General features: G+C 45.7%; 1 protein-coding gene across 1 annotated transcript in view; it reads left to right on the top strand.

Annotated features, from left to right (window-relative positions):
• Nucleotides 1–6,799: 6,799 nt before the first annotated feature.
• Clcn4 (chloride voltage-gated channel 4) overlaps nt 6,800–27,470 on the top strand; it is a 66,140-nt gene continuing 45,469 nt past the window's right edge. The window contains exon 1 of the mRNA XM_048335674.1: nt 6,800–6,986. The gene's annotated coding sequence lies outside the window, so the exon portion shown is untranslated. The remainder of the gene's footprint in view (nt 6,987–27,470) is intronic.

The raw sequence follows: 27,470 nt of genomic DNA, 5'->3' as shown, positions 1-27,470 counted from the left end.
TAACAGCTCTTTTTCAAAGACCAGGTCCCGGAGGAAGAAAAGCTATTCCTTACCTGGGTACAGTAAAACAAATGTTTCTGTGTTCCTTGCAAGCAGTGGAGGTGCTAAATAATCAGGCCAACAGGCATTACCCCCCTTCCCCCGCCAGTACTGCGAAGCCTGCCTTGATGGGAGAATTTACACCAAGGGAATCAGCCAGGACTACAGCGTGACTTCCTAGCTCTACTCTTGAGGAGCTGGGTTGTTTTCACGTTGACTGGCACACTACCATGCATATACCAATTTGAAAAGATGCCCTACCGAGTTGCTTTGGCACAGTTTGAGTTTCCTGGCACTCAAAGGAAAAGCTACACAATTCTGGTTGTCAGAGAAGCAAATAGCCCTATGGGTTCTTACAGGAAGCGATACTTCTCTCACATTTTCTAGAATAGACAATGACATTGACGACAGCTCCACTGCAAAACACAGAGGGATCTAAAGGCTGTTGTTTGTCACATCAATCAAAGCAGTGCCTTTGGAGGGATGCCAGTGCAATACAGTGCAAGTCTGTGACTTTCAGATGTCTTTGGGGATTTATAAATAGTTCAGAATGCTCTGGAAGGGCTAAATTGCAAGTTCACATTCCACATCATTTATTTACTCCCCAGATATTTTATGACATTGATCATGTAATAACACCAAGATAGATATGGAAGAATTTATCCATTCATGCTTTCATTCAAGGCAAGGTATTGCAGTGTAAAAAATCCAAGGTCATAAATGTGAAATACAGTCCTTACCTCCAGGTTTTTAAAAAATTTTTATTTTATTTCTTTTTGCCTCCAGGTTTTATTAGAAGATTCACCATTTATAGAAAACTTACCATTTACCCAGAGCTGATACTTGGAGGAGACAAGAGAATCACTTGCCTTGGGTACAAAATTTAAGTGGGCACCAAAAGAACCAATAATAAAGGTAGCTTATTATTTATTAAAATTAAAATAGTCAAGTGCTTGTGGCTCACACCTATATTCATAGCTACTCGGGAGACTGAGATCTGAGGATTACAATTTAAAGTCAGCTTGGGCAGGAAAAAATCCACGAGATTCTTATCTCCAATGACCTAGCAGAAAGCTGGAAGTGGAGCTGTGGCTCCAAGTGGTAGAATGCTAGCTCAGGGATAGTGCCCAGACCCTGAGTTTAAGCCCCAAGACTGGCAAAAATAGATAAATAAATAAAATGGAGACAAAAATACACTGCACAAAATATCACATTTTAAAATAGGTTTTTATTCCTTTGAGAACCATTTCTTATTATATAGGGGTAATTTCCAGTCCACTAGGGTTTACTGTACATGTTCCATGTGCCCCTTAGGGTAGGTTTCTAGGGGTTGACGATGGACTGCAAGTAAATTAAGCAACATTAGTCTTCATATGTTGTGTGTGTGTGTGTTTCTGTGTGTGTGTCCACACACGCACACTTCTGTTGTAGTTTTTAATTAGTTCCACTTGGTGAAAAATATAGGGAACTGCCAGTGCGGGTGGCTCACACCTATAGCCCTAGTGACTCAGGAGGCTGAGGGTTGCATTTTGAAGCCAGCAGGGGCAGGAAAGTCTTTGAGACTCTTATCTCCACTAAACTAAAAATCCAGTAGTAGAGCTGTGGCTCAAGTGTTAGAGCACTAACTTTGAGCAAAAGGTCAGGGACAGTGCTCAGACCCTGCGTTCAAGCTCCAGGACCAGCATAACAAACGTATGTCTATTTAAAAAAATACATACTGTATCCCAAACCTTGGGGAATTTCCCACCCACCTGTGGCTCCGTCATTGGCTCAGGCTCTCCTCCGCTGAGGGTGAGTCCCGCAGTGGTTTCCTGTGTCTGCTTCAGGAACTGCTTACATGCAGACAGGACATTGTAGTACAGTGACCTGCTCATAAAGCAGAGCTTCCAGTGCATTCAATGATGGGTAACTCTTCCAAGTGGCTGAAATGAACATTTCAGGTATCAAATTATCCTTTTTATTTTTTGGTTGGTTATCGGGCTTGAACTCAGGGCCTGGGCACTGTCCCTGAGCTCTTTTGCTCAAGGCTAGTGCTCTACCACTTTGAGCCATAGCTCCTCTTCTGGCTTTCTGGTGGCTAACTGGATAAGAGTCTCACAGACTTTCCTGCCCAGCCTGGCTGTGAATCGCGGTCCTCAGATCTCAGCCTCCTGAGTAGCTACACAGGCATGAGCCCCCGGTGCCCAGCTCGAATTATCCTTTGTGAGCAATTCTAACTCAGGGGTTCTTCCTAGCCCCATCACTCTTTGGAGCTGGTTCATTCCCTGTCGTGCATGCCTGGGTATTGCATGCTGCAGTATTCAGCAGTGTCCCTCCAGTCCAGCCACCCAATGAAAGCATGCACTGCTGTGCCCCACACTCTCTGAGTGGGACAGCCAAAACGCTACTCTGTGTGAGGTTCAAAAGACAGGGAGAATAGACAAAGAGATGGCTCAACACCAGCACGGGTTACGATGGGGGGGGGGGGCGGGGGGAGACCTGAGAGGAGCCTCCGGCCAAAGCTAGAGACTCTCTCCTTGAGATATTTGTAGTGACTTCAAAGGAATGCTAGAGTTGTCAGGTGGGGGCTGGTACAAGTAATTAATGATGGGACATAGATAACTTGCCCAAAGGGTCACAGCTGGAGGTAGGGAGAGAGTAAAACAGGGTGTCAGTTCAAAGCCTTGTTCTGTTCAAAGCCCTGGTCTCTTGCCAGCCAAATTGGATTACATTCAGTAAAGGAGAAAGGCTAAGGTAGTTTGTAAACCAAGGCACTTGTCTGGGGCCTCGAGATAAGGACACCTGGCTAGTTCAAACACGCCTGGTAGGAAGCAACATGGCCCTTATTGAAGAAGCATTGTTTATCTGGGCACAGTGGCTCAAACCTGTAATCCTTGGGAGGCTGAGATCAGAGAATCACAGTTCAAGGCCAGCCTGGGCATAAACTTTCACGACACACGATTTCAATCATTTTCTGGGCAGGATGGCACATGCCTGTCATCCCCATTAAGGCTGAGAAGCACAAGTAGATTAAAGCAAAGCTGGCCAGGACATAAGAGGAGGCTCTGCCTTGAACAGAATCCACACAAACAGAGGCTCGGAGCATGGCTCAAGGGAAAGAGAGCCTGCCTTGCCTAGCAAGCTCAAGGTCCTAAATTAAATCCCCAGTACCACAAAGAAAATCATTCTTGGAACTCTTTAGTGACATTTGTGGAAATGTGATGTAATCAAGAGGGAAAAATATAAAAGATTCAAAGGGATTAAAAACTGGAAATCGTGTGTGTGTGTGTGTGTGTGTGTGTGTGAGAAAGAGAGAGAGAGAGAGAGAAGGAGGGAGATAGAGAGCGCATAGCTAGAGACATTGAAGCTCAAGGGTTCTTCAAAACATTTATTTCATCACCAATATGGAGCTTTTAAGAAAACATTTTTCCCTTGTTACAAAATCAATATGCATTAATTGTAGAGAAATTTTCTTATCCAGCAAAGCTAAGATGAAGAAAAATTCCAAACACCATTCATCCCACTAGCCACTGAAATGCTACATTTCATATTTTGTTGACTTCTCTCTGTAGTTCTTTCATACATTCAAATACAAATGTATGTTTATAGTTATATTATAAATACACCATATCTACAGACCTTATGAATCTGTCACTACAAAATGCATTGGAGCCTGTTTATTGTGTAATCTACTGTAAATATCCTTTTTCCTCCATAAGTATCTGTCGCCAGAGTAATTTTAATTCTTGCATTTTACACATGTCTAAGTATTTCACCTACCTTACTTTTGGAAATTTAATTGGTTGCCAGTGGTCTGAAGTCAATAATAATATTGTAGCCAATGTTTCCTAGCCTTTTCCTTGCACACTGGCCCTATCCCCACCCCCCCACTCCAGGGCAAATTCCTAGACAGAAATTGGTAGGGCAGGCAGCTGTCAGGGCTCCAGAATCATTGGTCAAATTCTACATTGTCTTAAAGCTTTTGGTAGGAATTGCTAAGTGGACCATCAGAAGGATTGGTAAATTACAAATTCTCCCAGGGGGTACTGAGTTTCTTTTTTGTGGTTTTTAATCTTTCCCAACTTGGTAATTCCATTGTAGGACATGGAGGGTATTGGATGCAGTTGGAAACTGCATGACCCAGTTTTCAGTCTGTTGTAATGTGTGTGTGTGTGTGTGTGTGTGTATGTGTGTGTTTACAATTGAGTAATCACTTGGAAAAAGAGAAGGTGAAACTAAAATAAGGGTGTAGGCCAAAAAAAGAACAAGACCTTCTTTCTGATAAAGAATGACATTGCCCCATTTGTAAGGAAATGGAAGGACTTGGAAAACATTATACTAAGTGAAGTGAGCCAGACCCAAAGAAACATGGACTCTATGGTGTCCCTTATAGGGAATAATTAGCACAGGTTTAGGCTAGTCACAGCAGAGGATCACAGGAGCCCAATAGCTATACCCTTATGATCACATAAGATGAAGCTAAGTGAAATGAACTCCATGTTATGGAAACGATTGTTATATCACTGTTGTAACTACTTTCAACGTCCCATGTGTATCTGTAGCTTCTACTATTGATGATGTTCTTGTATCACCTTCCTGTGGTTGTACCTACACTATCTCTGTAATCTTATCTGAGTATATTGGAAACCATCTATAGTGGTATTAGAACTAGAAAATTGGAAGGGAATACCAAAATCGAGAGACACGGTAAAAAAGACAAACAACTACAAAAGCAATACTTGCAAAACTGTTTGGTGTAAGTGAACTGAACACCTCATGGTGGGGGAAGGGAAAGGGGGAGGGGGGAGGGGGGAATGAGGGACAAGGTAACAGTACAAGAAATGTATCCAATGCCTAACGTATGAAACTGTAACCTCTCTGTACATCACTTTGATAATAAAAATTTGAAATAAAAAAAAAGAAAAAGAAAAAGAACAAGACCCAAACCTGCAGTGAACGAGGAGGGGCTTCTATGGCTCCTTTCTGCCGGGGGTTGGGTGGTGCCACCTTCCCCCGCCCACTTCCCATTCATTGTGGACGCCGAGCTTGAGCTGCCTTAGCCGCTGCAGCCGAGCCGCTGGCCGGGCGTCGCCTCCCACCGCCGGCTTCTCCTCTGCGGGCGAGCACGGCAGGTAGGAGCTGAGAGGCTGGCGCCGGGGCGTGGCCTGGCCGCGGGGCGGGGCTGAGTGGCTGGGCCGGGCACGTGACTCGCCCCCCCCCTTCCCGGCGGCCCGCCCAACGGCTGCTGTTGGAATCCACATCTGCCTGTGAGGAAAGGGGACCTGTCACTTGTCCCCTCAGACAAACGGAGCCAGGATCCCGGCAGCCCTGGAACTGCAGATCTCTAGGATCAGCCAACCACAGGTAAGTTCCTTATCAGCCAGGGAAACCAACCCGACAAGGGCGACCTTCGAACCCGCACTGCCACCGTCCGGTTTTAAAATGTGCTCTCGAAAATAGTAGAGTGTAGTAAGAGGCTTGAGCTGCATGTACCCCTAAATTAGAGAATCACTTTTTCAACAGAAATCTGGTGGCTCTGGAGGAAATGGTGGTTAAAAAAAGGGTCAAGGCTAAATATAGAATGGCATAAAAGCTGCTTGAAATAAATAGCAAGTGCATTTAACCTGCTGGAAAGCAATCTAGTCCCTGTGTCCTTCGGGGGTAGGAGTGAGGGAAACACCAAAATTGTGGCTGCAACTCATGAAAAGAAATTGATCCATATGACATTACAGGACAAATAACATCGCTCTGCTTTTGTCCCTTCGAATTTCAAAAATGTGTATGTGGTTTGGCAAAAGAAGAATTTGTATGCACACTACTTGATGCCTGAAATACGCTTTCTCACATTTATCAAAGGATTACACAATTGTCCCTTTTCATGTCATTGGGGGCATGTGCACTGCTTAACGTTTGAAAACTGCTTTTCGCATTTATTAAATGATCACAATGGTCTTCCTTTTTTCGTGGTATTGGGGTTTGATTTCAGGGTCTGCTACTTTCTAGGAGGTGCTCTATCATTTGGGCCACATCCCCAGCTCTGTCACAGAATCTTCTAATGTTTTCTAGGCAAGGCCGTTTTAGCTGTGAATTAGAAATGTTGACATTGGACATATTTTCTGTAATAGTAAAATGACTCACTTTTCCAGAATGTAATTCAAATTCGAAAGCACAGTGACTTACTGTGGATTAACTCATGTTTTACCAGAAAATTTAAGAAAATAAATACAGCCATATACAATGATTCTCACACAATCGTGTTATATTTAGAATTAAGCAAACATTCAAGTAAGTAGTATTTGAGGCACACCTGCAGCCCAGAAGTAGTGTTATGATGTGGTATGCTGGGTTTTTTTTCCCTTTGGCAAATACAAACAAATATTAGAATCCAGCTCTTGAGAGTAAAGTATTATTCGTCAGTATGATTACCATCATATCCTGTGACGTTTTTAAACTGCTCGGTGTAATATTTGATATCTGATTTCTCTATGCGCGCTGTATTTTAAGTGTCACTTTGATTTGCACAATGTATATTTCTCCGCTACATTTGATAAAGACTGGTTTTGAAATAAAACACCTGCTTGCATGTCTTCTCGCCATAATCGACCTTTCGCAATCCTCTTACGTCCTGGGAGCCTGTAATAATTTGGATTTCCACTTCCCTGTGCTCTTTGTTTCCCATAATTCTCCGTGCCAGGCCAGGGAAAGCGCGCGCAGCCGACCCAGTACCCCGAGGCCGGACCTGGCTGCGGCCGGCTGCGGCTCCGCTCCGCGCGCCCGGGGCGGCCGGGGGCTTCCTCCCTCCCCGGGGATAACCCAGCTGCCTCCCGGCCGCGCTCCCAGGACGTCACGTGAGCGCGCGGAGCCCCGCCTCCCGCGGACGTCAGCGAGCTCCCCGGCGTCGCGCTGAAGAAAGGATGCTGTGGCATGCTGGCCAGGTGGGCGCCGCGCGGCCCCTTGCGGCTCTGCAGGTAAGGGGCGGTGGGGGCGCTCCCCGACGCCCTCGGCCGCCGGCCCCCGGCAGCCTGGCAGCGCCCTCCCCACCCTCCCACTCCCGAGCGCCAGCTGCGGCAGCTCCGTGCACTAGGCGGGGAGGGCCTGCGGCGTGTGGGCTGCGGGGGTTGGAGTACCCACCCCGAGAAGAGGGCCAGAGGTCAAGGGCCGAAGCGTCCCGGCCGAGGGGCGGGGCCTGGGGTGCTGGCACGCTGGCCCTCGCCCCACAGGAGAAGGCAGTTGGCCTAGGCGCCGCCCCACCGCCGTGGCGCCCCCTGCACCCTGACAGCGTCCTGGCCGCCTGCTGTGGCAGGGCAGCGGAGCCCGGCAAGGCCCTAGCTGTAGCTGTGGGGGTCCCTCCCCGCCCCCGGGGGGTTCAGGAGGTTTGAAAAAATAACAGTATATGCTACAATAAAATCCTTCCCCCCCTCCCCCCAAGAGAACAGGCCAGGGTGAGAGACCGCCGCGTCTGCCAGAGCAGCAAGGTGCATAGCAGGGGCGGGGGCCACGCCACCTGAGGCGTTGCTAGCCCCCTTTCAGTGCCCCTGTGGGTCATTCGCTCCCCGAAGAAAGGGGCCTGATGACTCAGCGCAGAGGGGGGCAGGTGACCTCCGTTCCGCACAGCCCAGGAGGGGCGATGCGGTGGCCTCCTTTCCACCCTGACTACATCCCTTTCTTGTGCCCTGCAGCCAGGCTGAGGGAGCACCCCCAGGAGGACAATGGGGCGTTTGCTCCCCCAAACCCGCAGCCTGTGCAGTGAGGCCTTGCTGAGCTCCCTCAGAACCCACTCGTCCAGGAGTTGGGCTGCACACAGGGCAAAGGGGACTGGGAAGCCATGCTATTTCCCTTGGGCATTGAAGAAAGCGTTTCTCTCCGGGTGGGCTAGCCTGGTGTGCTCCTGTCGTGATTCAGCCATGGATTTATTGCAGTTTTCTTCCTTTGGCTCAGCTTGGCTTAGGATTTCCATCAGCTGTTGGGGGCAGCTCAGGGGTAGAACACGTGCTTAGCACGTGCCAGGCTCTGGATTTAAGCCTCTGCATCAATGAAGGAAATCGATTTAACAGATAAAAATGTCCCCAAGTTCCCACGCTCTCTTCGCCTCTAGACAGAGCAGGTATTATGGAGACCGGGTTCTGCTTCTGCTTTGTGACTTTATGTAATCCTGTACAAGTAAGTCTGTCCTCAGGCCTTTGTTTTCTCATACTCAATGTTACAAAGAGATTTAGTCTAGCATTTCTCTACCTGGGCACAGGTAGAATTTGAGGTCAGATAATTCTTTGTTGCATTATTGGCTGTTTAGCTGCACCTGTTAGGACCCAAAGTGTCACTAGATGTTTGTGCATGTCCCCTGACAACACCAGCGTCCCTGGTTGAAAACTAGTGATTTTCCTTTTTTTTTTTTTTTTTTTTTTTTTTTTTTGCAGTACTGCGTTAGATCCCAGTATCCCAAATGCTAAGTAAGCACTCTACCATTCAGCAACTTTTTAGCTCCTAGATAGCCTATAAAAGTTGTTCTGGCTCCAATACTATAGAATTCATCTTGCTATGACTTGTTCAATGTGGAGTCCTGAATGTCAGAAATCAAGTTCTCTTTTATAATGTTGGACATATAGGAAAATACAATGTGAAGGCCTTTATATAGCAAGGATTTTTAGATACCATTTCTATTGTAAGTGGAGGGGGAAATTGATGTCATTTGTAGCTGGGGACTGAGCTGGCTAATAGGCCAGTTTGGGGGAAAAAGAAAACAAGCACTGGACAACCATGGGCAGAAACCCACTGGGATGCCTGGGTGACTCACGTGATGTGGCTGGAGAGAAGGGATGGCACTTCATCTTAACATTTTAAAAAATTGTTATTATAAAGGTGATGGACAGAGGGGTTACAGTTACATAAGTCAGGTAAAGAGTACATTTCTTTTTGGACAATGTCACCCTTTCCCTTGCAGTTTTTCCCTTCCTTCCCCACTCACAAGTTGAATAGTTCATTTTCCACATAGTATCCAGTAAGTACCATTGCTGCGTTTGCTCACCTTTTCTCCCTCCATTTCTGGGGATGGCACTTCTGAGATTAGGGTATAATGAGCCAATAGGTTTTGCCTCAGGTACATTTTCCAATAGGGTCAAAGGTGCCAGTATGTACAAAGTCTCAATTTGGGGTGGGGCTGGCAGCTAGGAGGTCACTTCCTTGTCAAGTCAGTGAGTCTGAGCGCCTGTACTTGAGGTCTCCTGGCGATAGTATGAGATGCTCTTCTGTGCTAGTCCCTCATGGTGAAGAGGATGGTGATGGCATTCACACACTCGGAGGAGGCAAACACATTTGCCTCCAGCAGTGGCGCGCTGGCCAATCCCTCTGGGCAGCAGGTACGCGCACACACACACACACACACACACACACACACACACACACACACTTTAAACTTTAGAACTGGACTCATGTCTGAAGTCCAGCTTTGGTACTTAGGAGGTGACCATGGCCAGCGCGACCTCTCAGAGCAGGTGCTAGGACAGTGACGTGTGCCCAGCCATCCTTAGGGTACTGCTTCCTTGGAACTTAGTGAGGCCCAGGCCGATGGAAGTGGCCTGCCAGCTGGAGGCCATGCAGGACATGAAGTCACAGGGCAGTGACACTGCCCGGTGCAGAGCATGGCTTCTGTGGTGGGAGCAGGAAGGTAGGAGGGCTTGGAAAGCATTGTCTTTGTCCTCTGAGCCTGGAATCATGCTATGTCCCCCTCTGTATCCCCCAGTTAATCACTCCATTTGTCTACCTCTCCCTTCCTGGTCCCATAAAACATGTCTTTTGGGGGGCTGGGATTGTGGCTTAGTTCTTACCTTGCATGCATGAAGCCCTGGGTTCTATTCCCCAGCACCACATATATAGAAAAAGCAAAAAGTGGCGCTGTGGCTCAAGTGGCAGAATGCCAGCCTTGAGCAAAAAGAAGCCAGGGACAGTGCTCAGGCCCTGAGTCCAAGCCCCAGGATTGGCAAAAAAATACAATACAATACAATAAAAATAGGTCTTCTGGGAGGGTCAGGGCGTCCTCTGGGGAAGGCTGGCCTTCGTGAGAAGGGGCTGCCATGCAGTGCTGAAGGCCGAGGCAACAGCCCCGCCCCTGGACCTTCCCAGGTCCGTGCCTCCTGGAGCTTCCTTCCCTGGGGTCCAGGTCTAGCTGGTGCTTCTCGGATTCAGACTGGGCTTCTCAGACTCTTTTAAGCCCCAGAATGGCTTGACACTCTGTTCCTGGCCTTGTCTCTTCACAAGTCAGTGTTCTGAATGAGAAGTAGACAGGGTGGGAATGTGTGTGTGGAGGGGGTATGGGGGTAATTCCTTATCAAATGATACCTAAGAGCCTGAATAGCCAAATATAACTTGGGGCCATTGATTGGGTCATGGCCTGAACAAATGTGTATTAGACATATGGGGACACTTGGCGACTTTCTGTACCTGCTTATTAAATAATTGGAAGAGTCTCATGTTGATTTAACTAGATGTGGTAGGCAGCCGCTGAGATGGGCCCCGCTCTTCCACCTCTGCTAGCCACAGCCTTGTGTAATCCTCTCCCCTGGAGTTCAGGCTGTGCTCAGTGCCCATGTGGACACAATGGATGGAGTGAAGACATACCCTTCTGGGATTAGAGGAGAAAGCCCATGTTTACCCTGGGTATGTTCTTTCTTGGATCGCTCCACTGAAGGAAGGGGCCATCCTGTCTTGAGCAGCACTGTGGGGTGGCGGGGACATGATGACCCCCTAGGAACTGAAATACAGCAGCAGCATGTTTCTGGGAGCAGGTTTCCCAGCCCCAGGTGGACCAGGAGTTGGGGCTACCTTCTTTTCTTTTCTTTGTTTGTCATGGGGCTTGAACTCAGGGCCTGGGTGCTGTCCCTTAGCTTTTTTGCTCAAGGCTAGCACTCTCACTTGAGCCACAGCGCCACTTCCAGTTTTCTGGTGGTTAATTAGAGATAAGAGTCTCACAGATTTTCTTGACCAGGCTGGCTTTGAACCATGATCCTTAGATCTCAGCTTCCTCAGTAGCCAGGATTCCAGGCATGAGCCACCAGTCCCTGGCTGGGGGCTACCTTCTGAGAGCTCTGGAGTCCTGGTGTCCAGCTTAGCCACGCCTGGATTTCTGGCCCAGGAACGAGATAAGACATACTTGTTTCTTGCTGCTGTACTGTGGCATAATTCATGATGCAGCAATAGACAGCAAATGCATGTGTTTGTGAAGAAGGGTCTTATTTTTTGGAGATACATGTTAAAACATTTACAAATGTCCTGACAGCAGTAATTTACTTTTTTTAACTAAATTTTTTAAAGTTTTGTTTGAGAACTCTTTAGTGTATGGCCAACTAGAAGACAGATAAATTCTTCTCTTTTTTGGTGCCAGTCCTAGGACTTGAACTCAGAGCCTAGGGGTTGTCTCTGAATGTTTTTACTCAAGGCTAGTATATTCTACCACTTGAGCCACAACTCTACTACTGGCTTTTTGCTGGCTAATTGGAAATAAGAGTCTTCACTGGCTTTGAACTGCAATCCTCAGATCTCAGCCTCTTGAGTAGCTTGTATTATAGGTATAAGCTACCAGAGCCTGGCCAATAGATTACTCTAGTACTTGCTTCTACACTCGGTCTGTTGCAGGAGCGCTCCCTGTCCCCCTCCTCTTCAGCAAACTGGGGTGTTGCCCATGGGGCAGGTCTTGTTATCAGTCCTTCAACACATTTCCGGTGGGTAGCTGGAGTAAAACTTTCCTTTATTCTCAGGGGTGGGTTTCTGTTATAGATAGCAATGCATATATTTTGCAGTTCTTTTGTATTAGCAGATATTAGCTGTTCAAAGAGGTTTAGTTGTGATATATCCATACATGCCTATAATGTACTATAATCAAACTCACTTTATTAACTTCCCCTCTTAAAAAAACAATTTAATGGGTCTCATTATTCTATTTTCATGCACGCATATAAAGAGCTTTGGTCATAGTCACCCCTCTTTGCCTTCTTTCTCCTTTTGCCTCTGAAAGTACCTATTTTACATTTAGGCTAATTTGTGGTGCTAGCCCCGGGGCTTGTCCCTGAGCTTTTGTGCTCTGGGCTACCACTCTACCACTTGAGGCACAGCTCCACTTCTGGCTATTTTGGTGGTTAATTGGAGGTAAGAGTCTTATGGACTTTCCTGCCCGAGCTGACTTTGAACCACAGTCTTCAGATTTCAGCCTACTGAGTAGCCAGTATTATAGGCACGAGCCACCAGTGCCTGGCTATGCTCTTTTTAAAAATAAATATCTAGGGCTGGTAATGTGGCTTAGTGGCAGAGTGCTTGCCTTGCATGCATGCAGACCTGGGTTTGATTCCTCAGTGCCACATAAACAGAAAAAGCTGGATAGTGGCACTGTGGCTCAAGAGGTAGAGTGCTAGCCTTGAGCAAAAAGAAGCCAGGGACAGTGCTCAGGCCCTGAGTCCAAGCCCCAGGGCTGGCAAACACAAGAGAATAAAATAAATATCTAGGTTCTGCATATGAGAGGAAACATGATATTTTATTTCTGAAGAGGCTGGCTTATTTTATGTAACATAATGATACATTTTAATTTACTGTTTTGAAACAATAATACACAGGGTGAAAGTTTCAAGGTTATACAAAAGATACTCTGTTTCTTTCCAGTTCTGGGCCCTCTGCCTCCCTTCTAGAGGCAAGTATCTGCAGATAACTTAGTTATATATTGTTAGAAACTTCCTGGGGAGATAGTCCTATCTGTCCAATGCCTACCTTTTCCTTTCTTGGAATATAATTTGTGCTCAATTAAATGCTTATGTTATTTTGTTTTGACAAGACAGAGACCAGAGGGTCCCATCTTGCCCCACTTTAGTCAAACCCTCTGGCAACAGAAAACAATTCTGCTTTCTGTCCCCACAGGTTTGGCCCATCCTCAAACTTCATATAGATAGAAACCCACAGTAGATGCACTTTCCTATCTGGCTTCTTTTACTCTTCATAATTTTCATGCAGCAGCAACCCACTTCATTTTAGTTTTGTTTTTGTAAATAGCTTTTGTAGAGATAAAATAGGAGTGGACTACTCAACACACTTCATTTCTCTGACTATTTGGGGGGGGGACTTGTTTGCCTTGCAGGCTCATGGTGTGTATCAGTCTACATCAGTGGGCAGTGTAGTGGTTTAGTGAACTGGATCTTGTGTGTGTACATGCTAGTACTGGAGCTTGAGCTCAGGGCCTTGTGCTCTATCTCTGCTCACAGATGGGGCTCCGCCACTGCAGCCATATTTCCACTTTGACTTTACTGGTTACTTGGAGACAGATTCGTGAGGACTTTTCTGCTTGAGCTGGCTTCAAACTGAGATTCTGAGATCTCAGCTTGCTGAGTGGCATGAGCCATGGGCACCTGACTGAACTGGCTTTTGATGAATGGACATATCCATTTATCTATCTTTTATAATCAGTGATGATAATATTATAGGAATATAAAAACTCAAAAGAGAAAATGATTCATTAATTATGCAAATAGAATAGAAGCATGTTTTAAAATCAAGGCACTTGCTATGATTTTACATACGAGGAACAGATGGATGTTCAGAGGAGCCAAGGATCTTCCCCCGGGTTATGTGAACAACAATGCTATAGCTTTGGAACAACTAGGGAGTCTCCAGGCTCCATTTAGAATGGTTTTTTTCCAGCCTAGGCTCGGGGAGGTCAAAAGCCATATTTGCTTTATTTAGTGCTGCAAGCACAGAACATAGCATGTAGCAAGTGCTCCTTAAATATTTGTTGAATGAGACAATAAATGAAATACTAATATCCTGAGAAAAGACCATTAATATTGTAAGAACTGGATGAGTATTTCTGTATGACATGAGCCTTGATATTCACTCATTCATTTACTCATTCATACACTAATTTACTACCTCAATTATATGGGTACACTGTTTTACATAGCTAAGCAAGTACTCTATCACTGAGCCCTCTTAATTTTGTTTTAATTCAACAACTATTCCTTTGGTCCCCGCTATATATCTAGGACAGAGTTTCTCTCTCTCTTTCTCTCTCTCTCTCTCATCATGAGCTTGAACTCAGGGCCTGGGTGCTGTCCCTGAGCTCTTCTGCTCAAGGCTAGTGCTCTACCACTTTGTGCTATAGTGCCACTTCCAGTTTTCTGGTGTGTAGCTGGAGATAATACTTTCACACACTTTCCTGCCCTGCCTGGCTTTGAATCATGATTCTCAGATCTCTGCATACTGAGTCACTAGGATTACAGGTGTGAGCCACCATCGCCCCCCGCAGGCCAGGGTTTCTCAGCTTGATACTGTGTCCACTTGGCTTTGTGATAGGAGATGCCCTTGTCCTGTGTATTGTGCCATGCTTAGTGGGTGGAGATAAAGGGGACCACTAAACCCTGCACAAAGTATCATTGCTACATGTCCCACAGGGGGCAAAATTGCCTTCAGTCTAGAATGTGTTAAGTCTAGTGGTGGGATAGAACCAAAGAGTCTAGCCTAGAGGACCAGTCATGGGAGCAGAGGACAGCTGTTGTAAAATTTTCCACTGAGTGACAGAGTAGGAGGCAAGAATGGCTAGAAGTTCTTTAGAGTGCCCAGCCATTGGCTAAAGTGGTGACTTGAACTCATCTTCAAGCTATACAAGAGGAACATCTAATGGGTGTTACAAGCCCTTTTTTTTATCCATGCCAGGGGTGACTCAGCAGAAAGAGCCAGGGTGGCCTAGAAAAGGCTGCATGGGGAGTCCCCGCTGAGCCAGTGAGGGGTTGGCTGACGTGACAGGGCCCACGGGGCTGCTCTGCCCACTCTCCGGGCAAGCTGACTCATCCCTCCCGCTGGCCCTGCTGTGTGCTCACCCCGCAGTTGTTGTTTGATGGCTCCGTGGCCTGTTTGCTTTTTTCTTGGACTTATTTTGCTAAATGTGAAGCTTGCTTTTTTGCCTTGGGGTAACCGTTGGAGGCCCTGGTTGAACTCAAAGGACTTTGAGGTCAGGATACCGGAGGCCTGACCACAGTGACTTGTTTTTCCTCTTAGCTTAGTCATACTTTTCATTAGCACCCATTTCTCCCAAGACATGGGAAATGACTGGAATTCCAGCCACCATGTTCCCTTCGCTGTGGTCAATCAGAGGACACAGGAGAGACACATTAAAGCTGCACATAACCACGGTGAAGCTGCTACTCATCAGGGTCTAAATTCTTTTTATGAAGAAGAGGATCAGAGGTAAGAAGAGAATCGGTTGTTGTAGACAAACACTAGTCAGAAAATGGTCACCAGAAGGCTGGGGTGAGGACTTCTAGGAGAGGGAAGGCCGGAGGTACTCCTCCAGTTCCATCTTTGGGACTGATGTGGGTTGAGCTATGTCTCCTTCCACATTCACACTCTGCAGTCCTCATGCTCAGTACTTCAGAGAGTAACCTTCTTTGGAGACAGACTATTTATGGAAGTAATGAAGATACACTAAGTTCATTAATGCAGGCTCTAATCAAATAGGTCCAGTATCCTCATAAGAAAAGGAAAATTGGGGCTGGGCACTAGTGGCTCACCCTTACAATCTTAGCTACTCAGAAGGCTAAGATCTGAGGATCGCTGTTCAAAAGCCAGCCCAGGCAGGAAAATCCACAAGACTCTTATCTCCAGTGAAGCACCAGAAAACTGGAAGTGGTGCTGTGGCTCAAAGTGGTAAAGTGCTCGCCTTGAGCAGAGATGCTCAGGAACATCACCCAGGCCCTGAGTTCAAGCCCCACAACAGACAAAGAAGGAAAAAAGGGTGTATACACACACACACACACACACACACACACACACACACACACAGAGGGAAGATTACATGAAGACAGGCCTTGGAGAAAGGCCTGGAGCAGGTCTTTCCTTCAGAGCCCACACTTTGATCTCTGACTTGCAGCCTCCAGAACTGTGCTGCAATGAGGTTCTCTTAGCTGGGCCACCTGGTCTGTGGTACACTCTTCCAATGACCCAAGGAAATGCATACAGCTGTGTTTGAGGGGAGGTGGGAAGCTTCCACGGTGTCTTTGACAAGCTCTTGCCACATCGTTCAGGAGAAACATGGCTCCTGATAGCCTCTCACTGGAAGCAAGATGTTCCTGTATCTTGAGATGACTGAGGCCTGTCATGCCTCTGTGGAGAGAGGCCTTTGGGGCCTGGGCTCAATCCAGCTCCCTCCTCACATCTGTGATTCATAACCTTTTCTCTGTCTCAGTTGACTTATCTGTATTATGGGGCTGGGTGACAGCACTTAACTCAAGGTGTCGGGAGCTCTATCAACCTCATACATGGGAAGAGCTTAGAAGAACACCCTCACAATGGAAGCCCTATATGACATTGTTGTTGTTATTATTGGAAGGCATCTCTTGGGATATTCTAAATTATTGACTCTTGGCACAGGCAACAGAGACTCCATGTCCCCATTCCCCTTGAGTGAGGGGGGAGAACACTGAGCCGATTGTGTCACCCGAGGCCACTTGAGGTTGGTCTCATCTCCTTTCCAACACACAGGCTGGGTTTGAAAATAGGACAGATAGCCACATGGCTCTGGGACTGCAGGAAGCCTGCCATGTCCACATCAGTTCACCCAATCCTGTGTGAACCATATGGTAGTCAAAGGGCACTGAGAGTGCTGGGGACAGAGAGCTGTGCCAAGGAGGAAGGAGGAGGAGGGAAAGGGACGTGGCCTCCCTCTCTTCCATGGACCACACTTCTAAGCAGGCTAAGTTTAATTATCCCGTGCCTCTCCATGTGGTCTTTTGCTCCCAGCTGCTCTATCTTTAAGACTTGTCTCTCTTCAGTCCTGTGGCTCTCAGCCTGTTCTGGTGGCCACTTAGGGGTTCCTGTCACTGTTAACACCTTTGTCTTTCTCTGGAGAGCTTAGCTGGTTTGGAGGCTTGACTGGTTGTTGTGTGTGTGTGTGTGTGTGTGTGTGTGTGTGTGTGTGTTCTTTGTATTTTCTGTATCCAGCAAAGATTTTCTCTCATTTGATGATTTGTCTCTTGTTTCCAGTAATTATTTATTTTCCTATGCAGAAACTTTCAACTTAATACAGTTGCATTCATCTATCCTTACATAAAGACCCCATATAGCAAAATCAATCCTGAGAAGAAAAAGTAACACACAATACCAGATTTCAAATTGTAATACAGAGATATAGTAAGACAAATGGTACCTTACTGGCACAAAAACAGACACGAAGATCAATGGAACAGGATAGAAAATGTAGGAATAAAACCAGACAACTACAGCCATCTGATTTTTGCCAAAGAGCCAAAAACATGCACTGGAGAAACAATGGCTTCCTTAAGAAACACTGCTGGGTAAACTGGCTAGCTACACATAGGAGACAGAAGCTAGACCCCCTAGCTCTCACTCTGCACAAAAATCAAGTTCAAATGGATCCAAGATCTTAATGTAAGATTGGGCTACCACAAGAGAATATAGGGAAAACTCTGGAAGATATATGCACAGGTAAATATTTTCTTTGATACATCAAAGGCATTTTTGCTAGCAGTGGAGATTGAAATGACCAAGGGCATTGAGCACACTGAGTTGGTACCCAGCAAGAATGGAAGACATGTGTTTTGCGTCAGGGGCCACTTAAGGAATGGTCACATTGTGGCTATTTCATTGTCTTTTTTGTTTTGTTTTGTTTTGGTTTTTTTGCTCAGGTACAAAACACAAGCATGCAAACAATTCCACTTAAGGGGAAAGTTCTGAGCGTCATCAGTTTAGAACTGTTCTCCATGATGCACTTCAGGCTTGTCATGTGCGAAGCATTTTCCATGGGTTCCAAAACAATGATGTCAGGCCCAGAGATACTGTTGGAAATCAGTTGGAATCTGCAAGAAATTTCTGAGTGATATGAAAGGGGCACTGGCTGTATGGGCTACAGTACTTGTTCTAGAAACTGTGTGTGGACTACCATGTGCAGAGTCAGTTCATTTGCATGTGATCATTCATCGGTATTACAAGTTGAGTGTAGTGATAAAGGTCCAGGCTTCTCTGTGGCATCTCCAGGATGTGGCAGGGGCACCAGGTTGGATGACAGTGCGGGGACAGCCTTGGGTACATATCTCTTTTCAATGTCTCCTCCTGTCCAAGATGGGAAAATGTGTGTGTATGTATGAATGTGTATACATGTACATTAAATGTGCATATATGCATATGTACACTTAAGTATGTATATGGGCATTGTGTTGACAGAAAATCCTGGTCCTTTTGTTATGTTTATAATCTTCTACTTTTCACCTCTTATTTCTGAGCAGTACAAGTAAGCAGATAAAGAACTATTTGCTGGGTCTGGGAATGTGGCTTGGCAGTAGAGTGCTTGCCTAGCATGAATGAAGCCCTGGGTCCAATTCCTCAGCACCATACAAACAGAAAAGGCCCAAAACGACTCTATGGTCCAAGTGGTAGAGTGTTAGCCTTGAGCAAAAAGAAGCCAGGGACAGTGCTCAGGCCCTGAGTCCAAGCCCCAGGACTGGCAAAAACAAACAAAAAAATGATTTGCTATAACCGCAAATATTTTTAGCAAAAACTTTCTTTTGCCTGCATCTACATAGGCAGATGAAGAGAACAGTGCTCTGTTGTGTAACTAATCTAGTGATTCATTTGTCCCGGCTTGCCACATGGAAGCATGCCATGTGTGCACGCAGATACCAGGGCTGGGTACCAGCCACACAGTCATCCCCAGTCCAGGTACGCTCCAGTGTACTTCCCTTGTTAGGGAACTGAGTAGAAAATGGGGAGCCGGGGACCAAGTGGCCTGGTTGTTGGTAGCTCACGGGGGCTGATCACATATCCTAACCTTAAAGCCTAGGCGACTCCCACCCCTGCACTCATGGACTTCTTTCAGCCTTTTATATCATCCCTCCACCTTCTGCCTGCACACCCTCCATGCTGCTGGATAGCTTAGTGAGTTGCAAAACAAACACCTATGTCCTCATGTTACCACCCAGGTTAAGGTACAGAGTGCTGCCGCTGCTCTGGAATTTTCTGTCCCTCATTCATCACTCCCTTTAACTGATCTCCTGAATGCAACTGAGTGTATCTGCTTTCCTTTGTAGATTCACCACTAAATTCTGCCTTCTAGTGAATCATAGTTTACTTCTACCTGCCAGTCTTTGAACATTACATATGTAGAATGACACAGCATGTATTCTGATACATCCTCATTCTTATTCTCAGTATTCTGTGTTTAGGCCACCTGCTGTAAGCATCTTTTGGGATGTACTTGAGGCACAGTGAGTAGAAGAGAAGGTACTGGATAGGACAGAGAAAGTACATGGATTGGGAAGGGACAGTGGGCTATGTAGGTAGGTGTTTCTAGTGATCTAAGGCAGGTCATACAGTTAAAGTCTTCAGGCTGACACGAAGAGCACATATGAGGTAGGGCAGGATAGAGGAGGAAGAGGCACAGGTTGGAACAAGATGGAGAAAAGAGAAGGCCATCTTTGCACATGGTTGCTGAACCAGCAGAAGCTGAACTAGTAAACTATGGGGCGCTCCATCTGGTGGCCACATGCTGTAATGACACTCCTTCTGAGCCCTGAAGCACTCAGCCTGGCTGGTGGGTGGCTAGCTAGCATCAAGGAACAGGCAGCCTGAAGATACCAGTCCTTATGCCTAGCCCCCCATGTAATCCACATAGATTTCAGGAAAAAGGAATTTTAAAAGGTTTCTTGTGATGAGTTATTGGAGTGTCTGGAAAGTTTGTAAGAAATGAAAATTTGGGGCTGTTTATTTGTACATGTCATCTGACCAAGGCCTGTCTCTGAGCTTGATGTTCTCCAGGCCTCTACCCCAGATGTGTGGTTATAGAGTTTTTATTGTGTCCTATACTGTTCGTAGTGGTTTAGAAATACTACAGCTAAACTTCAGTTATGATGTCCTTGAACCCTTTGTTAGGGCTATGTCAACATATTTTCACTCATGAGCCAAGGAACCTGGAATTTGGAACCATTAGGAGAGCTAACTAGTGTGAGAAACCTTTCTAGTTGTATGATCCCATAGAAACCCCTGTGTTTGTGTGCGTGTGCATGCATGTGTGTGTTAGAAACTTCTCTTGATTGTCTCAAAGATCCAAGATTTCTGGGACCTCATTTCTTCCTTGAGATGAACCCATAAGGAATGATTGTGAATGTTTATTGGTGTGCCTGTCCCAGCAGAGCATGATGCTTGGCTCGCTGGATTCTATTGGAAGGTGAGTATTGTAAGTGTGTTGATAGCTCACACAGGGGCCTGGTGGGTAACAGATGCTCCTAAATGGAATGAAATAGGAGCCAGCCACCCAAGGCTTACATTAAACTCTAGTCTATTACTCATTTTGGTAAGTAGAGATTTTTTGAGACATAAGCACACCTTCATTTACATATTATCTGTGGCTGTTTTGTGCTATGATGGCAGTACTTTCACGAGATTGTGTAGCTCACAAAGTCAAAGACATTTTCCATCCAGCTCATTACCTGTAGTACTTTCCAAGCCTCAAGTATCAGAGTTCAGTGACTGTGAGAAGGCAGAAAGGAGAAAGGTGCCCAGACAACTTGTGGAAAAGCTCATGAGACCCAGAGGAGAATTTCGTAGCAGTGTTTCCCTTTTCGTGGCTGGTAGAGGGCTGGTACTTCTCCTGGGATGGCAAGCCTTCCTTGTGGATTGGAAGTTTTAACCTTTGAACATGAAGTTTGACTTTCTGTTGTCTCTGTCCAAGTCATCTAGGAGTTAGCTAAGTTGGCAAAGAGTATGGCATGGCCTGATGCAGGAGAGGAACATTGATATAAAAGTTCTCAGGTTCCTGTGGCACCTGGCCACTACTGGGCACGTAGACAAGGGGATCAGAGGAAGGTCACAACATGTTATGAGTAGGTAAAAAAAATGATGGCAGCCTGCTAAATAATGGCTCCAAATGGGAAGCTACCCAAATATCCACCCATAGTAGAAGGGAGAAATATATTGGACTTATTCCTGGAGTCAAATAAAATAGAACCGGAATTAGCAAAGCTCATGGACCAATCCAGCCCACCACCTGCTTTTTTATGGTTTATCATATACTTGTGCCAATCCTGGAGCTTCAACTTAGGGCTTGGACACTGTCCTTGAGCTTTTTTGCTCAAAGCTAACACTTTAGCACTTGGACCACAGCTCCACTTCTATCTGTTTTTGTTTTTGTTTTTGTTGGTTTGTGTAGTTAATTGGAGATAAGTGTCTCACAGACTTTCTTGTCCAGGGTGGCCTAGAACTTCAATCCTCAATTCTCAGTCTCCTGAGTGGGTGCAGGTATGAAACCCCAGTACCTGATGTCTTTTATGTTGTTATATGGTTGAAAAACTTACAAAACATCGTAATTTTTGACATGTGAACTTTGCATTTCAGTATCCATGAATGCAGTTTTATTGAGACAGCCTCAGCTGTCAACTTGTGTACAGTCTCTGGCTACTTTTGAATGACAATACAGAGTTGAGAAGACCTGGCAGAGGTGACATGTCTCACAGAGCTTCAAATATTTACTCTCTGACCATTAATAGAAAACATTGCCAACCCTTGTTATAAGGCAGAAGACACCAACAACATAAAATATGGAGAGACAAGCAAGAGTGTGGTGTGAACATCTGGATGGCATGGGCCCTTAGTGGCAGGCAGTCTGAGGGCTCAGAGGGCCAAGAGGAAACTTATGCATATGTCCATTGTGGGGCTTGAACTCAGGGTCTGGGCGCTATCCCTGAGCCCTTTTGCACCCTAGTGCTTTGAGCCACAGCTGTACTTCCTGTTTTTGAGGGGTTAATTAGAGATAAGAATCTCTTGGCAACTTTTCTGCCTGGGCTGGCTTCGAACCATGATCCTCAGATCTCAGCCTCTTGAGTAGCTAGGATGACAGGCATGAGCCACTGGTGCCTAGCAAGAGGAAATTTTTGAAGGCTGATCACATTCGCTTCTTCCACCTGGGTGCTAGTTACGGGTATGAGTTTCCTATGTGACATTTGTGGAGCTGTACTCTTGTAACTTTTGTTTTTTTATGGATAAACATTTACTTCAGTAAAAAAGCTTACTCAAAACTGGTTACCAGTGGCTCATACCTGACATCCTAGCTACTCAGGAGGCTGAGATCTGAGGATGGAGGTTCAAAGCCATCCTAGGTAGGAAAGTCCAAGAGATTCTTATCTCCAATTAACCACTAGGAACAAAACCACAGAAGTGGAGCTGTGGCTCAAAGTGGTAGAGCCCTAGGCTTGAGTGAAAAAGCTCAGGGACAGCACCCAGACACTGAGTTCACGTCCCACAATTGACAGAAAAAAACAACAACCCTTAAGAAAAGTGATTTCAGGCAGGTCATGGTTTCAGTTACTTGGGAAGTAGAGTTAAAGGGATTGTGGTCTGAGGGTAATCCAGGGTAAAAGAGAGACTCTATCTGAAAAATCACTAAAGCAAAAAGGGCAGGTGTATAGCTCTAGTGGTAGAGCACCTGCTTAACAAGTTGAAGGCTCTTAGTTTATATCTCACAGCTGCCTCACTCCAAAAAAGAGGATTCAGAGGCTAGGGATGTGGCTCAGTAGTAGAACACGTGCTTAGCATGTGTGAGGTCCTGGTTTTAACCTCCAGCACCAAAAAGAAAAGAAGAGATAAAGAAAAAGGAAAGAAGAAAGGAAGGAGAGGGAAAGGGAAGGGAGAGAAGGGGAGAAAAGAGGAGGGGAGTAGAAGAGAGGGGAAGGAAGGGGAAGGAAGAGAAAGGAATGAAGTGGAGGGAAGGCAAGGGGAGGAAGGGGAAGGAAAGGGGAGGAGGGAAAGGAAGTGATTCCAGTATGGCAGCTCCTCAGAAGACTAAACATTGAATTTCTTCTGATACAGAAAATTTGCTTATAAGTATGTACTGAGATAAATGAAAATATGTGTCACACAAAGACTTCACACAGATGTTCAGAAGTATTTCTCATAACAGCCAAAAAGTAGAGACAACTCATATGTTGGATGGATAAGCAACCTGTGATATATATACTGCAGCAATGGAATACCAGATGGCCGTAAAAAGGAAAGAAAGCACTGGTGCATGCCCCGCCATGGAAGAATCTTGGGAACATGATGCTCAGTGAAAGAAGCTAGAAACTAAAGGGCACATTTTTCATGATTTCTTTTATGGGAAATGTACAGAATAGGCAAAAGCACAGATAGAAAATATGTAAGTGGTTGCTTGGGGAAAGGCAAAATGGCAATTAGTACAGGATTAATTTTGTGTGTGTGTGCTATCCTGGGGCTTGAACTCAGGGCCTGGGTGATGTCCTTGGTGTGTGTGTGTGTGTGTGTGTGTGTGTGTGTGTGTGCGCGTGTGTGTGCGCGTGTGTGTGCGTGTGTGTGTGTGTGTGTGCGTGTGTGTATTCTACCACTTGAGCCAGAGCTCCACTTCCAGCTATTTTGTTGGTTCATTGGAGATAAGAGGCTCATGGATGCTCCTACCTAGGCTGGCTTTGAACCACAATCCTCAGATCTCAACCTCCTGAGTAGCTAGGATGGCAAGCATGAGCCACCTGTACCTGGCAGTCCAGGACTCATTTTAACCTTTAAGTTATCTGCATGTAAGCAAGCAGCAGAGAGCATGTGCAAGGAGGCGGTCATCTTGAGACCTGTCCTTTCAGACAGAAGGCCTGGGTATTGCGCCAAGCAATCCCCAGCCACCCCTGCGTTCAGGCTGCTCAAAGCAGTTTGGAGCATGCAGCTGAAGCGGCTCTGTTAGCTTCACTACTTCTGTTTACCAACACTGAAGTGCTCAGAAAACCAATACCATCTGAAAGAGCAGGGATAGACTTCCTAGACTCTCCCTGTGATCCTGTCCGGCGCTGCTCCCAGTTCCCTGGGCCTCTGTTTGCCTTTGGCCTGATGGGAAGTAACCAAAGTCTTTGAAGTCACTGCAGTTGCGCAGTGCCCTTCCTGAGCGAGGACTGTGGCTCCTGGTGGGTTACTGCGAGGCGCCCTTGCTCACCTGTAGGCACCCTTTTGATTAGCTATCTGTCATTCTCTTTCGGGTTCCACTGCTCACCTCTTCTATGTGTTAAGGACAAAAATGGTCACAAATGCATGAATTGCTTTTGAGAGTTTGGGGTGAGCACCCATCTGAAAATCTGATATCCTCAACCTCATCCTGCTGTGAACTGTGCAGATGACCAAGCAGGATGTCCCTCTTTCTGGGGCAACAAATACCCCTTCAGGACAGGGCTCTAGTGGGTGAAGCAGAGGTTTTCCAGGAAGATGAGAGGAAAGCTGCTGAAGAGGGAGGACACCATTCATTGGGATGGCTTTCTGTGGGACATTCTTGCTCAGACATGCTGAGACCCATGATGAGCCCAGGGTGGGGTGTTCGATAGTTGGCTAAGCCTTGACTATACTTCTGGCTCTATCCATGGCCCTTATCTGGGTGATTTCGTGCTTTCTTTTATCTTGTAGAATGCATTACATTTTTTTTTGCAAACATCCAACTCTGCAATGTGTAGGTTTCCATTAAATGGTATAAATCCCCATTCTGATGGTAGCTTTCAGCATCAAAGTCCTAAATTGCATCACTGATGCTTATCACACTTACATACTTGTCTCAGGCTCTGGCCCAATTGAGGTGAGTTTCACTGGACAGGGTCTCATCACCCGGTCAAAGACTGATCCTGGCCTCTTGGGGGCTTCATGCTGGGGCCAAACGTATAAATTGTTGGAATTTTTTGGTCACTTGTGAGGCTTGAAACTCAGGGCCTGGGCCCTGTCTCTGAGCTCTTTTGCTCAAGGGTAGTTCATTGGTGCCCGGGCTGGGCTTTGAACCACAATCCTCAGATCTCAGCCTCCTGAGTACTTAGGATGACAAATGTGAGCCACCAGCGCCCAGCTCAGGTATTTCTTTACCTTAAGGGAGTGGATGAAAGACCTGGGTGTCCTGCAAGTCTTCCAAAGTCCTTTTGTAGGTAAATAGCGATTGCGTCAGAGAGACACTATCAGGCAAGATGCCACCAGCATTGACTAGGGCAAATTCCATTCCATCCTATCTCTGTGGGCGGCTTTGTCATATCTTGTTGTTTTATCCTCTGGGGTAGCTCTACACTGCCACAGGGCTGACTTTGTCGTCATTTTCCTCTCCCTCAGAGCCCCAGTAAATCCTAGCTATTAGCCATTATTATGATGCTGCTAATAGCGACTCCTTCAAAGAATACAAGGCCTTAAAATGATCACCCTTTCTCCTTAGATTTGGAGATTGAGCCCAGGATTTTATACATACTATACTACTGTAACTATACATTATTCTCACACCAGGTTGGCTGCTGGTTTGGGTGGGCCAGTGCTGGCTCACTTGTGCGTCTGTGGTCTGTGGCTTATGGGGTGTGGTATGGTCTCACCAGCCCGATGCACACAAGGCTGTGGGTTCTGTCACCTTTTCAGCATTCTAGCTGAGACTGCTTTTCAAGGCGGATAAGGTTTGAGAGGAAAAAGCTCCATTACTTCTTGGGATCTAGGCTCTGTATGTACATGCTGGCTTTTCCACATGCCACAAGACCAACCCTGATTGAAGAATAGAGAAACACTACAGGTATTAATAAAGAGGAGCTGCAAGTTCACAATTAAAAGATGGTAGATACAGGCAGGGATAGAGAATAGTGGGCCATTTTTTAAATCAGCTCACTGCGTAGACCTGGGGTTAGCAAACTTTTTTTTTTAAATAAAGAGCCATATAGTAAGCATTTTAGTCTTTATGGGCCATGTCCTTGTCTTAACTACTTTATTCTATTTTTGTAACATTAAGATATCCACAAACAATACATAAACAAGTGATCATGGCTGAGCCAACTAAAGTTGATTCACAAAATCAGGCAGCCTGATTTGGCCCATGACTGAAGTTTACTGAGCCTTGTTCTAAGTTATTCCATCCAAGTAGATATCTCATAGCCAGGCTCTGAGATGCTATCCTTGTTGAAATTATAGCTTTAAGGCTGTAAGCCAAAGTGCCCTCAACCAGCAGAATCACACTAGTTGGGGAGAAGTAGTCTAACTTAGACCAGGTGAGGGGACCCAGGGACCCCTTTCTCAGATGCAAATGACTCTGTGTGTACATCAGATGCTCCTGTACCATACTGACATGCCCTCCTCATGTATGCCTGCTGGATGCCATTTCTCTTCCATTTGCATCTCCCCTCCAGGTCCCAGAGAGTGTTCCATCCATTTTCTCACCTAGATGCCCCTTTCCTATACTTTACCTCTCTCTCTGTGTCTCTCTCTGTCTGCATCTTCTCCTAAGCTTTTAACTCCCAATTCAAAAGTGATACCATCTATTTTTGAGCCCCCGGGAAGCACCCAAACTGCCGTCAGTTAGATTATGTTTATTTTTGTGTGCCAATTATACATAGAATGGTCATATCCATGATTTACTCCATCAAAGCTTCCAGATGGACTTTCTGTTTCAGGCATTATTGCCTGGAAGAGTTGCTCAGATAGAGATCTGGGTAAATTTCAGGCAGTATCAACTTCTCTGTAATAGATGTCCACCTGTCTGGGCTCTGCACTGTAGGTCAGCAGCCTGTCATCTTATTTTTCCCATCAGAGATTTTCTTTGTCACATATCATAAGAGAACATCTTGTGTTTGTAAAAATGAGAGTGAAATCCCTGCTTTCTAATTTTATTCCTTCCTTTCTGTTACTGGTTAGGTTATTGGTTGCTACTGACTTATGCAATGTGATTCTTCCCTGGGTAGTCATCAGCAGGTATAGTTTTCAACTTGGCATGGCTTGGAACTCCAACTTTAAAAGTTTGAAAGCAGTTGAGTTGCACAGATGGTCAATAAATCAATCACTGTAGACCTTTTATTGCTTGTAAGGTGATTACACCACTTTGCCTGTAGTGATTTCTCAATTTGATTAAAATTCAGTTTCTTAAGGTCGTAGTTGAGTCCTCCAGATATATAAATATATAAAGCAATGGAGAAGTATGCACTCAAATAGTTTTATAACCACTTTCAATGTTTTAACCATTGAGTCCAGCACTTTTGTGGTTCTGCATGTTGTAATTCAAATTTCCCTGCTCTTTGCCAAAGTAATGTTTATTTAGTATGTCTTTCAGCCTCTTGTCTCTGTAACAGTGGATTATTATTGTTGTTATTATAATTGTTATTTTTATTTATTTATCTTGCTAAATGGGGTGAGCATTGGTCCTGCTGCAAAGCATTTTCTTCATCTCAAATTGGCTCCTGTGTGGTCTGGAAGTCTAACTCTCTGTTGGTGGTGGGATGTGGACGGTGAGTAGGCTCCTTTGTGATTCTTTTCCAAACAAGAGGAGCCAAATGGTGGGAATGGAATTGCAGGAATGGTGTCACTCTCTTCCAGAGGAAGGGACATTCAATGTTGTTACTGCCCTGGCAGCAGGAACCATTGTGGCTATATTTTGCTAAGAAAGGTTAGAAAATGACATCTGCACCTGGTGCTTCTTGCCCAGAGTTAGG

The sequence above is a fragment of the Perognathus longimembris genome, chromosome 28 (genome assembly GCF_023159225.1).
Source record: "Perognathus longimembris pacificus isolate PPM17 chromosome 28, ASM2315922v1, whole genome shotgun sequence".
Lineage (NCBI taxonomy): Eukaryota > Metazoa > Chordata > Mammalia > Rodentia > Heteromyidae > Perognathus > Perognathus longimembris.
Note: the sequence above shows the minus strand (reverse complement) of the source record. Positions and strands in the feature narration are given on the sequence as shown.